Source organism: Delphinapterus leucas, chromosome 6, assembly GCF_059928025.1.
Source record: "Delphinapterus leucas isolate spDelLeu-1000000601 "Yukka" chromosome 6, BTC_Dleu_Yukka2, whole genome shotgun sequence".
NCBI classification, from domain to species: Eukaryota; Metazoa; Chordata; class Mammalia; order Artiodactyla; family Monodontidae; genus Delphinapterus; species Delphinapterus leucas.
The window spans coordinates 109,836,505-109,849,134 of NC_143134.1; the positions used below are offsets into that span (position 1 = coordinate 109,836,505).

Consider the following 12,630-nt stretch of genomic DNA (forward strand, 5'->3'; position numbering starts at 1 on the left):
TCTTTCAGCAGAAACTCTGCAAGCCAGAAGGGTGTGGCAGGACATATTTAAAGTGATGAAGGAGAAAAACCTGCAACCAAGATTACTCTACCCAGCAAGGATCTCATTCAGATTTGATGGAGAAATTAAAACCTCCACAGACAAGCAAAAGCTGAGAGAGTTCAGCACCACCAAACCAGCTCTACAACAACTGCTAAAGGAACTTCTCTAGTCAAGAAACACAAGAGAAGGAAAAGACCTACAATAACAAACCCAAAACAATTAAGAAAATGGGAATAGGAACATACATATAGATAATTATCTTAAATGTAAATGGACTAAATGCTCCCACCAAAAGACACAGACTGGCTGAATGGATACAAAAACAAGACCCATATATTTGCTGTCTACAAGAGACCCACTTCAGACCTAGAGACACATACAGACTGAAAGTAAGGGGATGGAAAAAGATATTTCATGCAAATGGAAATGAAAAGAAAGCTGGAGTAGCAATTCTCATATCAGACAAAATAGACTTTAAAATAAAGACTATTACAAGAGACAAAGAAGGACACTACATAATGATCAAGGGGTCAATCCAAGAAGAAGATATAACAATTGTAAATATTTATGCACCCAACATAGGAGCACCACAATACATCAGGCAAATACTAACAGCCATAAAAGGGGAAATCGACAGTAACACAATCATAGTAGGGGACTTTAACACCCCACTTTCACCAATGGACAGATCATCCAAAATGAAAATAAATAAGGAAACACAAGCTTTAAATGATACATTAAACAAGATGGACTCAATTGATATTTATAGGACATTCCATCCAAAAACAACAGAATACACATTTTTCTCAAGTGCTCATGGAACATTCTCCAGGATAGATCATATCTTGGGTCACAAATCAAGCCTTGGTAAATTTAAGAAAATTGAAATTGTATCAAGTATCTTTTCCAACCACAATGCTATGAGACTAGGTATCAATTCCAGGAAAAGATCTGTAAAAAATACAAACACATGGAGGCTAAACAATACACTACTTAATAACGAAGTGATCACTGAAGACATCAAAGAGGAAATCAAACAATACCTAGAAACAAATGACAATGGAGAGATGACGACCCAAAATCTATGGGATGCAGCAAAAGCAGTTCTAAGAGGGAAGTTTATAGCAATACAATCCTACCTTAAGAAACAGGAAACATCTCGAATAAACAACCTAACCTTGCACCTAAAGCAATTAGAGAAAGAAGAACAGAAAAAAACCCCAAAGTTAGCAGAAGGAAAGAAATCATAAAGATCAGATCAGAAATAAATGAAAAAGAAATGAAGGAAACGATAGCAAAGATCAATAAAACTAAAAGCTGGTTCTTTCAGAAGATAACCAAAATTGATAAACCATTAGCCAGACTCATCAAGAAAAAAAGGGAGAAGACTCAAATCAATAGAATTAGAAATGAAAAAGGAGAAGTAACAACTGACACTGCAGAAATACAAAAGATCATGACAGATTACTACAAGCAACTCTATGCCAATACAATGGACAACCTGGAAGAAATGGACAAATTCTTAGAAATGCACAACCTGCCAAGACTGAATCAGGAAGAAATAGAAAATATGAACAGACCAATCACAAGCACTGAAATTGAAACTGTGATTAAAAATCTTCCAACAAACAAAAGCCCAGGACCAGATGGCTTCACCGGCGAATTCTATCAAACATTTAGAGAAGAGCTAACACCTGTCCTTCTCAAACTCTTCCAAAATATAGCAGAGGGAGGAACACTCCCAAACTCATTCTTCGAGGCCACCATCACCCTGATACCAAAACCAGACAAGGATGTCACAAAGAAAGAAAGCTACAGGCCAATATCACTGATGAACATAGATGCAAAAATCCTCAACAAAATACTAGCAAACAAAATCCAACAGCACATTAAACGGATCATACACCATGATCAAGTGGGGTTTATTCCAGGAATGCAAGGATTCTTCAATATACGCAAATCAATTAATGTGATACACCATATTAACAAATTGAAGGAGAAAAACCATATGATCATCTCAATAGATGTAGAGAAAGCTTTCGACAAAATTCAACACCCATTTATGATAAAAGCCCTGCAGAAAGTAGGCATAGAGGGAACTTTCCTCAACATAATAAAGGCCATATATGACAAACCCACAGCCAACATCGTCCTCAATGGTGAAAAACTGAAAGCATTTCCACTAAGATCAGGAAGAAGACAAGGTTGCCCACTCTCACCACTCTTATTCAACATAGTTTTGGAAGTTTTAGCCACAGCAATCAGAGAAGAAAAGGAAATAAAAGGAATCCAAATCGGAAAAGAAGTAAAGCTGTCACTGTTTGCAGATGACATGATACTATACATAGAGAATCCTAAAGATGTTACCAGAAAACTACTAGAGCTAATCAATGAATTTGGTAAAGTAGCAGGATACAAAATGAATGCACACAAATCTCTGGCATTCCTATACACTAATGATGAAAAATCTGAAAGTGAAATCAAGAAAACACTCCCATTTACCACTGCAACAAAAAGAATAAAATATCTAGGAATAAACCTACCTAAGGAGACAAAAGACCTGTATGCAGAAAATTATAAGACACTGATGAAAGAAATGAAAGATGATACAAATAGATGGAGAGATATACCACGTTCTTGGATTGGAAGAATCAACATTGTGAAAATGACTCTACTACCCAAAGCAATCTACAGATTCAATGCAATCCCTATCAAACTACCACTGGCATTTTTCACAGAACTAGAACAAAAAATTTCACAATTTGTATGGAAACACAAAAGACCCCGAATAGCCAAAGCAATCTTGAGAACGAAAAATGGAGCTGGAGGAATCAGGCTCCCTGACTTCAGACTATACTACAAAGCTACAGTAATCAAGACAGTATGGTACTGGCAGAAAAACAGAAAGATAGATCAATGGAATAGGATAGAAAGCCCAGAGATAAACCCACGCACATATAGTCACCTTATCTTTGATAAAGGAGGCAGGAATGTACAGTGGAGAAAGGACAGCCATTTCAATAAGTGGTGCTGGGAAAACTGGACAGGTACATGTAAAAGTATGAGATTAGATCACTCCCCAACACCATACACAAAAATAAGCTCAAAATGGATTAAAGACCTAAGTGTAAGGCCAGAAACTATCAAACTCTTAGAGGAAAACATAGGCAGGACACTCTATGACATAAATCACAGCAAGATCCTTTTTGACCCACCTCCTAGAGAAATGGAAATAAAAACAAAAATAAACAAATGGGATCTAATGAAACTTCAAAGCTTTTGCACAGCAAAGGAAACCATAAAGAAGACCGAAAGGCAGCCCTCAGAATGGGAGAAAATATTTGCAAATGAAACAACTGACAAAGGATTAATCTCCAAAATTTATAAGCAGCTCATGCAGGTTAATAACAAAAAAACAAACAACCCAATCCAAAAATGGGCAGAAGACCTAAATAGACATTTCTCCATAGAAGCTATACAGACCGCCAACAAACACATGGAAGAATGCTCAACATCACTAATTATTAGAGAAATGCAAATCAAAACTACAATGAGATATCATCTCACACCAGTCAGAATGGCCATCATCAAAAAATCTAGAAACAATAAATGCTGGAGAGGGTGTGGAGAAAAGGGAACCCTCTTGCACTGTTGGTGGGAATGTAAATTGGTACAGCCACTGTGGAGAACAGTATGGAGATTCCTTTAAAAACTAAAAATAGAACTACCATATGACCCAGCAATCCCACTACTGGGCATATACCCTGAGAAAACCATAATTCAAAAAGAGTCATGTACCAAAATGTTCATTGCAGCTCTATTTACAATAGCCCAGAGATGGAAACGACCTAAGTGTCCATCATCGGATGAATGGATAAAGAAGATGTGGCACATATATACAATGGAATATTACTCAGCCATAAAAAGAAACGAAATTGAGCTATTAGTAATGAGGTGGATAGACCTAGAGTCTGTCATACAGAGTGAAGTAAGTCAGAAAGAGAGAGACAAATACCGTATGCTAACATATATATATATGGAATTTAAGGAAAAAAATGTCATGAAGAACCTAGGGGTAAAACAGGAATAAAGACACAGACCTACTAGAGAATGGACTTGAGGATATGGGGAGGGGGAAGGGTAGGTGTGACAAAGCGAGAGAGAGGCATGGACATGTATACACTACCAAACGTAAGGAAGCAGCTGCATAGCACAGGGAGATCAGCTTGGTGCTTTGTGACCGCCTAGAGGGGTGGGATAGGGAGGGTGGGAGGGAGAGAGACGCAAGAGGGAAGAGATATGGGAACATATGTATATATGTAACTGATTCATTTTGTTGTAAAGCAGAAACTAACACACCATTGTAAAGCAATTATACTCCAATAAAGATGTTAAAAAAAAAAAAAAGCACAAAAAGGACTGAGCATTGATTGTGCACCTACTATGCTCCGTGCATTGGATAAAGATATTCTCTCTTTTATTTAGAGAGAAAGAGAATGCTTCATTAATATCAAAGACAAACTCACAGGTTACTAAGCGTCTGTGCTGTACCAGGCGCTGTGCAAAAGTACTCAGCATGCAGTTTCTCAATGATTGCCGTAACTGCCTGAATAGGCATTTAGCAGAGATGAGGAACTATAAGCGCAAAGAGATTAATAAATTGCCTAAGCCATAGAGCGAGTAAATAGGAGAGGTGGCTTGATTTCTAGAATCTTCATCTTGGCCACTGTTTTTTAATCAGTAGCTTAAAAAACTAATGCTCGGATACTAAAGAATTTATTCTATGTGGATAAAAACTTTGTATAACATTACATGTTTAAAGGAAGACAAGCCTCATTTCAGAGCCTAGCTCTGTTTTGGGAATGTGGGCAATTTACTTTGCGTTTCTGAGGCTCTATCTCTTCACCAATGTTACTGAAACCAGAGTAGACATTAGAATCACCCAGAGGTGCTTTGTGACCACCTAGAGGGGTGGGATAGGGAGGGTAGGAGGGTGACCCAAGAGGGAGGAGATATGGGGATATATGTACATGTATAGCTGATTCCCTTTATTATAAAGCAGAAACTAACACACCATTGTAAAGCAATTATACTCCAATAAAGATGTTAAAAAATAATAAAATTAGGGCTTCCCTTGTGGCACAGTGGTTGGGAGTCCGCCTGCCGATGCAGGGGACACGGGTTCGTGCTCCTGTCCGGGAGGATCCCACGTACCGCGGAGTGGCTGGGCCCGTGAGCCATGGCCGCTGGGCCTGCGCGTCTGGAGCCTGTGCTCCGCGGTGGGAGAGGCCACAGCTGTGAGAGGCCCATGCACCGCAAAAAATAATAATAATAAAATTAAAATAAAAATTAAAAAAATAAAAGAATCACCCAGAGGGCTTGCTAAAATCCGGATTGCTGGGTCCTACCCCCAGGGTTATTGACTCAGTTTGTCTGGAGTGGGTCTGAGGATTTGCATTTCTCCCAGGTGATGCTGATGCCACAGATTCAGGACGTCACCTGGGCAAACTCTATTATCCATACTCTGAATCCAAACTCTGATTTTCCCTGGACTGAAAGACTTTGTTCTCTACAGAGCGTTAGCTTTGGGGACTTGGTCTGATTCTTCCCTCTTTATTTGCTAGCTATGTGGTCTTAAACAAGTTGATTAATCCTTTTGAGCCTCAATACCTTCATCTGTAAAATAGGGCTATTGCTTTCTTTGTCACCACCCTGTTGGGGAGGATTATAAGAAGTCTCTTATGGATGGCATCTAGCCTATTTTCTGGCTCAAATACTCAATTAGATGTTGCTTCTCAACATTGGAAAGTTACCAAGATTATTTTCATGATGCCTGGCTTCATATTCATTTATTTATTTTTATTCACTGAATCTACCAAGCACTGTAACATTTTCTTGGCAGTTTTTTTATTTCTTAGGTCTTTGCAGTTTCCATTATAAAAATATGCTGTATATACTGTAGAACACCCAGATTAGAGCAAGGGCCTCACCCACACTACACATCATTATTGTTGGAAAATACTACGTGTATAGTTTTAGTTCAGAAGTCAGATTCACGGAATTCCCCCGAAAAAAGAATTCTGCGTGTTTTTGGATTTAAGGCTTCTATAACCTTCAAGGACCAGGAATCACCAGGGAAGAACCCCAGAGAGGTAAAGATCAAGTTGAAGAATGGTTAACCCCTTGATGCCAGAGGGACTGTGTCTCAAATTGAGAAATTTCCTACCCTATCCTATCAAGAAGGCATCGCTAGTGATTTATATTAATAACTATCCATCAAACTAGTTAGAAACTTAAATGAATTAAACATACGTTTTATTATTTTAAATAAAACCTTACATCTCCCACCCCCAACAGCTCCAAGCAGAAGTCCCTGAATACTATTTACCCCCTCATCTTTGTCCAGGTTGAAAATCAATGTATCTGGTTCACCTTGAATCTCGAGCTGCATATTTTTAGCAGCAGAAAAGCCTATGTAGCCAGCATCCCCGGGAAAAAGGCAGATAACCCCGCAGTGTCCTCCAGCCAAGGAGGAGGGCAGAGGGTTCAGAGGAGCAGAGTGCCTGCAGCTTGGATTCACCAGCCTCCATTGTTAACCAAGGAGCTTGCTGGGTGGTGCCAGGGACTAAAGGACCATGGATCAGGAGTTAGAATTTTCAGAAAAGGTCCCTGATCTCAGGCCACCAGTTCCTTTAACTATTGAGATTAGGGTGGGAAGAAGGTTTAGAGTAATTTAAAAAAAGCTCTCATGCATTATTATTGTTATGGATACCAAGCAGTATCTATTAAGGAATGGATGTAATAGGCAGTAGGAATTATAATAGTTAAAGCTCCAATATGCTTACTATGTGCTACTCACTGTTCTGTGTTTATCTTTGTTGACTCATTTTATTATCATAACATTTTATAGATGAGAGAAAAAAAAAAGGAACTGAGAGGTTGATGAACTACCAGGTGCTATGTCATTAATTATACTATGATTTCGAGGGAAGGGTTTTCTTAAAACCTTAATTTAGCAGATGAAAAAAATTGAAGGTGACTTCCCTGAGATTCCACAGCTTGCTTGAGAAAGAGCTATAGTCTCTGAGCCCACAGGGTAGAAATCTTTGCTAGATTAATCTGAAGACTTCCTGGAGGTGATGAGACTTGATCAAGCTTTGCGGTATAGAACAAACCATATTGAGGAGTGCATCTCGTTAAGATTCAGGAAGACCTCTTGTCCTTGTTAAATGGACATACTCCATGTAGTCATGGATGGACACAACCTTATCACTGGGAAGATAAGGTCTGAAGTGCATGATCTGGCTGCAGTGACCCAGACTGCACCTAAGTCTTTAGAAATCAGGGTCTAGTGGCAGCATTTCATGAGCAGGGCTTAGGATTGGTTCCACATTCTTATCCTAACTTGAAACAGAAGGAGGGCAGACAGAGTGACTTTGCCCCTAACTGAAATTATACTTAGGCTTCCCCAGAGAGACACCACGCCACACGCCCCCCACCTCAAGGAGGACTGCAGAAAGGAATTGTATAGGACAGAAAGAAAGAATTGAAGGTAGAAAGAGAAAGTAAAAGAGGAGGAGAAAACAGGCATAAGGGATTGAGAGTATGATCAAACAGGGAAGATTTCCAGAGAGAACAAGTAAAAGATTAAAATTAACTAATAGGATGGATGCATCAGTCAGGATGGACTAAGTTATGCTGTAGTAACAAATAACTCTAAAATTTCAGCAACTTAAATCAACAAGAGTTTATTTCTCATTTAAGCTGCATGTCTGTTGTGAGTCAGAAGGATTATTGTGATCATTGCAGTCACTCCAGAATTCAGGTAGTGGAACAGGCAGCCTCTCATCTGTTTCTGGTCACCACATCAAAGGGAAACTGAGTTCAGAAGGATCTCTAGCAATTAAATGCTCTGAACCCAATAGTAACACACATAATTTTTGCCTGTACTGTATTGGATGACCAAGTCACATGGCCCCACTCCCCCAGGAGGTACCAGAGCTATGCACTCAGGAATCAGAGAGTGCTGGTGTCTACCCCAAGGGGCCTGGGAATCGAAGGAGATTCCTCAGAGGTGCTCCTGCCAGTATATTGTTTGCAGAAGTGGTCAGGTCTCCAAATTCTCTCTGATGAAGATCCTGGTCCTGGTAGGAGTGTGACTACTCTTCCTGAGAGTTGAAAAGGAAACTGATAATAAAGCATAGGAAGGAACAATAAAGTCAGATAAGACCATGTTTAATGAGATAATATTCTACTTTTTCTTTCCATTTCTGCTTTTCTGTGCAAGTTTGAATTCTGGCTCCATCTTTTATGAACTCTGTGACTTGGAGGAAGTTCCCACTCTGTGACACAGATTCCTCACTTTATAAAAATGAGCATAACAACATTACAAATATTAGACTTTTGTGGATATTTATTGAGTTAATACAGGTAAAGGGCTTAGGACAGTTCCTGACACACACTAATAAGTATTCCATGGTATTTAGCATCCTTCTTCTTAACAACTCGGTGAGGTAGGCTATGAGTCATGTTGAACGGGCTGGGAAGTGAGACCTGGGAGGCTAAGAATAATCAATATCATGTATGTGGTCACTAGTGGAGCCAAGGTTCACTCACATTTAGGGACTTTGATTCCAGAGACTGAAGTTTACATTTCACATCAAAATCATCATTCCAGTTGATCCCTTCAGTAGCCCTGTGGGCTAGAGTCAACAACATTTTGGCTATTACTGCCATCACTACAACTTCCAGGTATCGCTCATGAAATACCTGTGTCTGCTTTACATAAATTATAGCTAAGCTTCCTAACAGTACCCTGAGGTTGAGTATTGTCACCTTTCTTTTTTTTAATTGAAGTATAGTTGGTTTACAATATTGTGTTAGTTTCAAGCATATGGCAAAGTGATTCAATTATGTATTTTTTTCAGATTATAATCTGTTACAGGTTATTACAAGATACTGAATATAATTCCCTCAAAGAAGTTAAATAGTGCATTAGTCTGCCAGGGCTGCAATAACAAAGTAACACAGACTGCATGGTTTAAACAACATAAGTACGTCTTCTCACAGTTCTGGAGGCTAGAAGTCCAAGATCAAGGTCTTGGCAGGGCTGGTTTCTTCTGAGCCCTCTCTCCTTGGCTTGTAGACGGCCATCTTCTCCCTGTGTCTTCACGTCATCTTCCCTCTGTGTGTCTGTGCCCTAATCTCCTCTTTTTATAAGGACACTAGTCATATTGGATTAAGGTCCAGCTATGCGATCTCATTTTACCTTACTTACTTCTTTAAAAGCCATGTCTCCAAATACAGTCACATACTGGGGTAAAAACTTCAAAATGTGGATTGGGGGGAACACAAATCAGCCTGCACCCAGATGGAGCCAGGATTTAAACATAGACTATTCTGACTCCAAGTCCACATGACGCTTCCACCTTCAAGCCATTAGTAAATCCCTCCTGTATGCTTAGCACAGTGCTTGGTGTTTTCCCTTCCTTTTTTTTAACATATTTCTCAGAGGAAATGTTGGCCCCTTTGGGTAGATGAGAAAATTAGGGACTCATGGTAGGGAGGAATTTCTTCCAGTTTGGTCACTGTTGGTCACCTTGGGGTGCGTTCAGAGCTTCTTACTCTTGACTAAGAAGAAACTTTCTCCCTCCTTTAGCTTGCTCCTTTGGAAATGAGGCAGCCCTTTTCAAATAATGCCATATCCATTACATCACCAAATGTTAATATTTTTTACAGTACCCACTATGTGCAAACATGAGGAAAGGCACTTAACACATAGAAAGCGAAGACACAATGCCAGATGTTTTAGGAAATTGCAACCCAGAAGAAAAGGCAAGTAATAGGGAGTAAAATAAAAATGCCACTCGATGTTCAATGGGAAGTACTGTCAATAAATCATGTAAAAAAACATCAGAGGAAGACAAAACAACTATAGACTGTGTATTCAGGAAAGACATTTTGCCAGGGCGTAAGGAATGTGCTGGGGGTAGGGGTGGCTAGAATGCCAGCAATGACAGAGACAGAGGTTCTGAAGAGGTGTTTGGGGGACAATTTCTGGTCGTACTCTTGCTTATCTCTTAATGGTTCACCATTGTCTGCAAAGTAAATCCAAGTTTCGTAGGTTGCACTTTGCATCAACCATCTGATGCTTCAGCCCTATCATCCACCCCCCACACCCACTGTGTAATGATGGACTAAGAGCCAGTCCCTAAAATGCCTTTCATTTCTGGCTCTGGTCCTTCACTTGTGGACAGGAACAGTGGCAGAAAGGAAGATGCAGGGGCCTCAGTCATGCAGGTCCAAATTCTGGCTCTGCTACTTACTAACTAGTGGGACATTTGGCAAGTTATTCAACCTCTCACTTTGTTGGCCCATAAAATAAGAACAGTAATAACTACCTGGCAAGGGATAGGGGAAGATATAATGAAATGAAGTAAATAAAGTACCTAACTTACCACCTACTCTATTATATATACTCAGGAAATGGTAGTTATCATTATAATAATGATGTCTTCCTTGTGCCAGCAACTTGCTTCTACTGCTTCTTAGCCTAAACAATTCCCACAGCACTTGTTCACGTTTACACCTGAGCGTTATATAACTGCATCCTATTACTTACAGAGAGAAGCAATGCCATGTGGTGTTTAGGAGCTCAGTCCTGCAGTCAATCTGCTTACCATTTATTAACTGTGTGACCTTGGGCAAGTTATTTGGTCTCTCTGTGTCTCAGCTTTTTTACGTATAAGATGGAGAACAGAGCATTATCTCATTCACAGAGACAATTTGAAGATTAAATGAGTTTACACTATAGTACCTGGAATATAGTACCTACTCAGTAAATGGTGGTTCTTGTTATCTCCACTTCATAGAGGAAGAAAGAGGTTATGTAATCTGACCAACGTTGAATGACTAGTGGGACAACAAATTTCAGCATCAGAATTTTGTGTTAGATGACTGTGCTCTTAATCACCAGGCATTTGGCTTCCCGCGTAAATAAGAAACACTTCCATCTCCAAGTCCTTCCTCACTGTCATTATCTGATACACATACTTGACAACTCTGCAGGCCAGGCAACAATCAGACTATCAGACTAGAGATAGGAAGATCTGCCTCCGACTTCCATTCCACTTATAAAGAAATCTGCCTGGATACCACCCACTTCCTCCCTCTACCCTCAACACAGATGCATTTTGCATATGGAAACAGAAGGATCACTGGTAAAGTACCATGTGCAGGGTCAAATGATCAAGACCAAAATCCGGCTCACATTGAGATGACTGCTGATTTTTTGAGTTCCTGCTGATTACCATATCCTGTTAGGCACTGGTGAGGGAGACTGGAAAATGTGTGTGTTCGATTATTTTAGGAATTGGATCATGATTCTCTCTGGCACATGGTAGGTACTCACTAAATATTTGCTGAATGAATGAATTCACAATTAACACACCTATCTACTCGTCTCTCTCCCTCTCCCTCTCTCTCCCATCCATCCATCCATCCATCCATCCATCCACCTAACTAACAAGGCCCCTGCCTCATCTTCATAACGCTCCCTCAAATGGGGGAGAAATTGATGAAAGCAACTACTTACAGTTTGGTGTGTCAAGAGCTGTGATAGAAGGGGGTGCTGTAGGCATCAAGGAAAGTTCTCATGACTCGCAAAATTGTTCATTCTGTGCCACTCAAGGTGCCATCCTGCCCACACCCATATTTTCCATACTAGCACAAAAAAGTCACGGTTTCAGTGAAAGCTTATATAATGCTATAGTTATGCTATTAGCAAGCAGCAACAATCATGAAAAGAACTTTAATACAAATGGAACAAAGAACGGTAGAAATCAGGTTGCATTCTCCAATAAGAAAAAGCAATATATATAAATATATATTTGGGGCGGTGGGGAAAGGTGGTTCTACATGAAGAACATAATCTATATCACGCAAGCAAACACTGCCCTTTCTTAATACTCTGAATCATAGATTCACCAATATTTTTCTCTTGACCAAAAGGTCTTGTTACCTAAACAAGCTTGAACTATTTTTAAAAAATTTTCTTTGTTATTTTGCTTTCTTAGTTCTTCTCATTTCTCACTCTATTTGCCTTAAGTTTTTTTTGTTATTTGTTTTGGTTTGGTTTCGTTAAAGACACGTCAACGTTTTTAATTAACTGTGTGTTAATTAAATACATATATATTTTTTCATATCTATTTAATAAGTAGAAAGCATAAAGGCAAAAGAAGGCAAAATGGCTTCATCTATACATCTATGTGTCATATGTTCAAAATAACATATTAGGGGTTCCTTGATGTTTTTCTTACTTTCACTTTCCACACCTTGATAGTCACCAAGGCCTGTTAATTTTATGCCCTAAATTTCTCCCAAACTCACCTCCCTTTGACAACCCTTAGTCGCTTCAGTATTTCCAGTCCTCACAGGTGCCTGAACCATTGCAATGGCATCTCAAGTATCTGATCTCCATTTGCTGTCCAGCAATGCCATGCATCCCCTACAATGTTGCCAGAGGGGCGATTCTAACACCCAGATCTGATCATGCTCTCTACTAATTCAGTGGTTCTCCATCTGTTACAG

General features: G+C 39.5%; 1 long non-coding RNA gene across 4 annotated transcripts in view; it reads left to right on the top strand.

Moving 5' to 3' along the window:
* Window positions 1-12,630, top strand: part of LOC111177276 (uncharacterized) — a 178,200-nt gene that overhangs the window by 95,045 nt on the left and 70,525 nt on the right. The window lies entirely within an intron of this gene.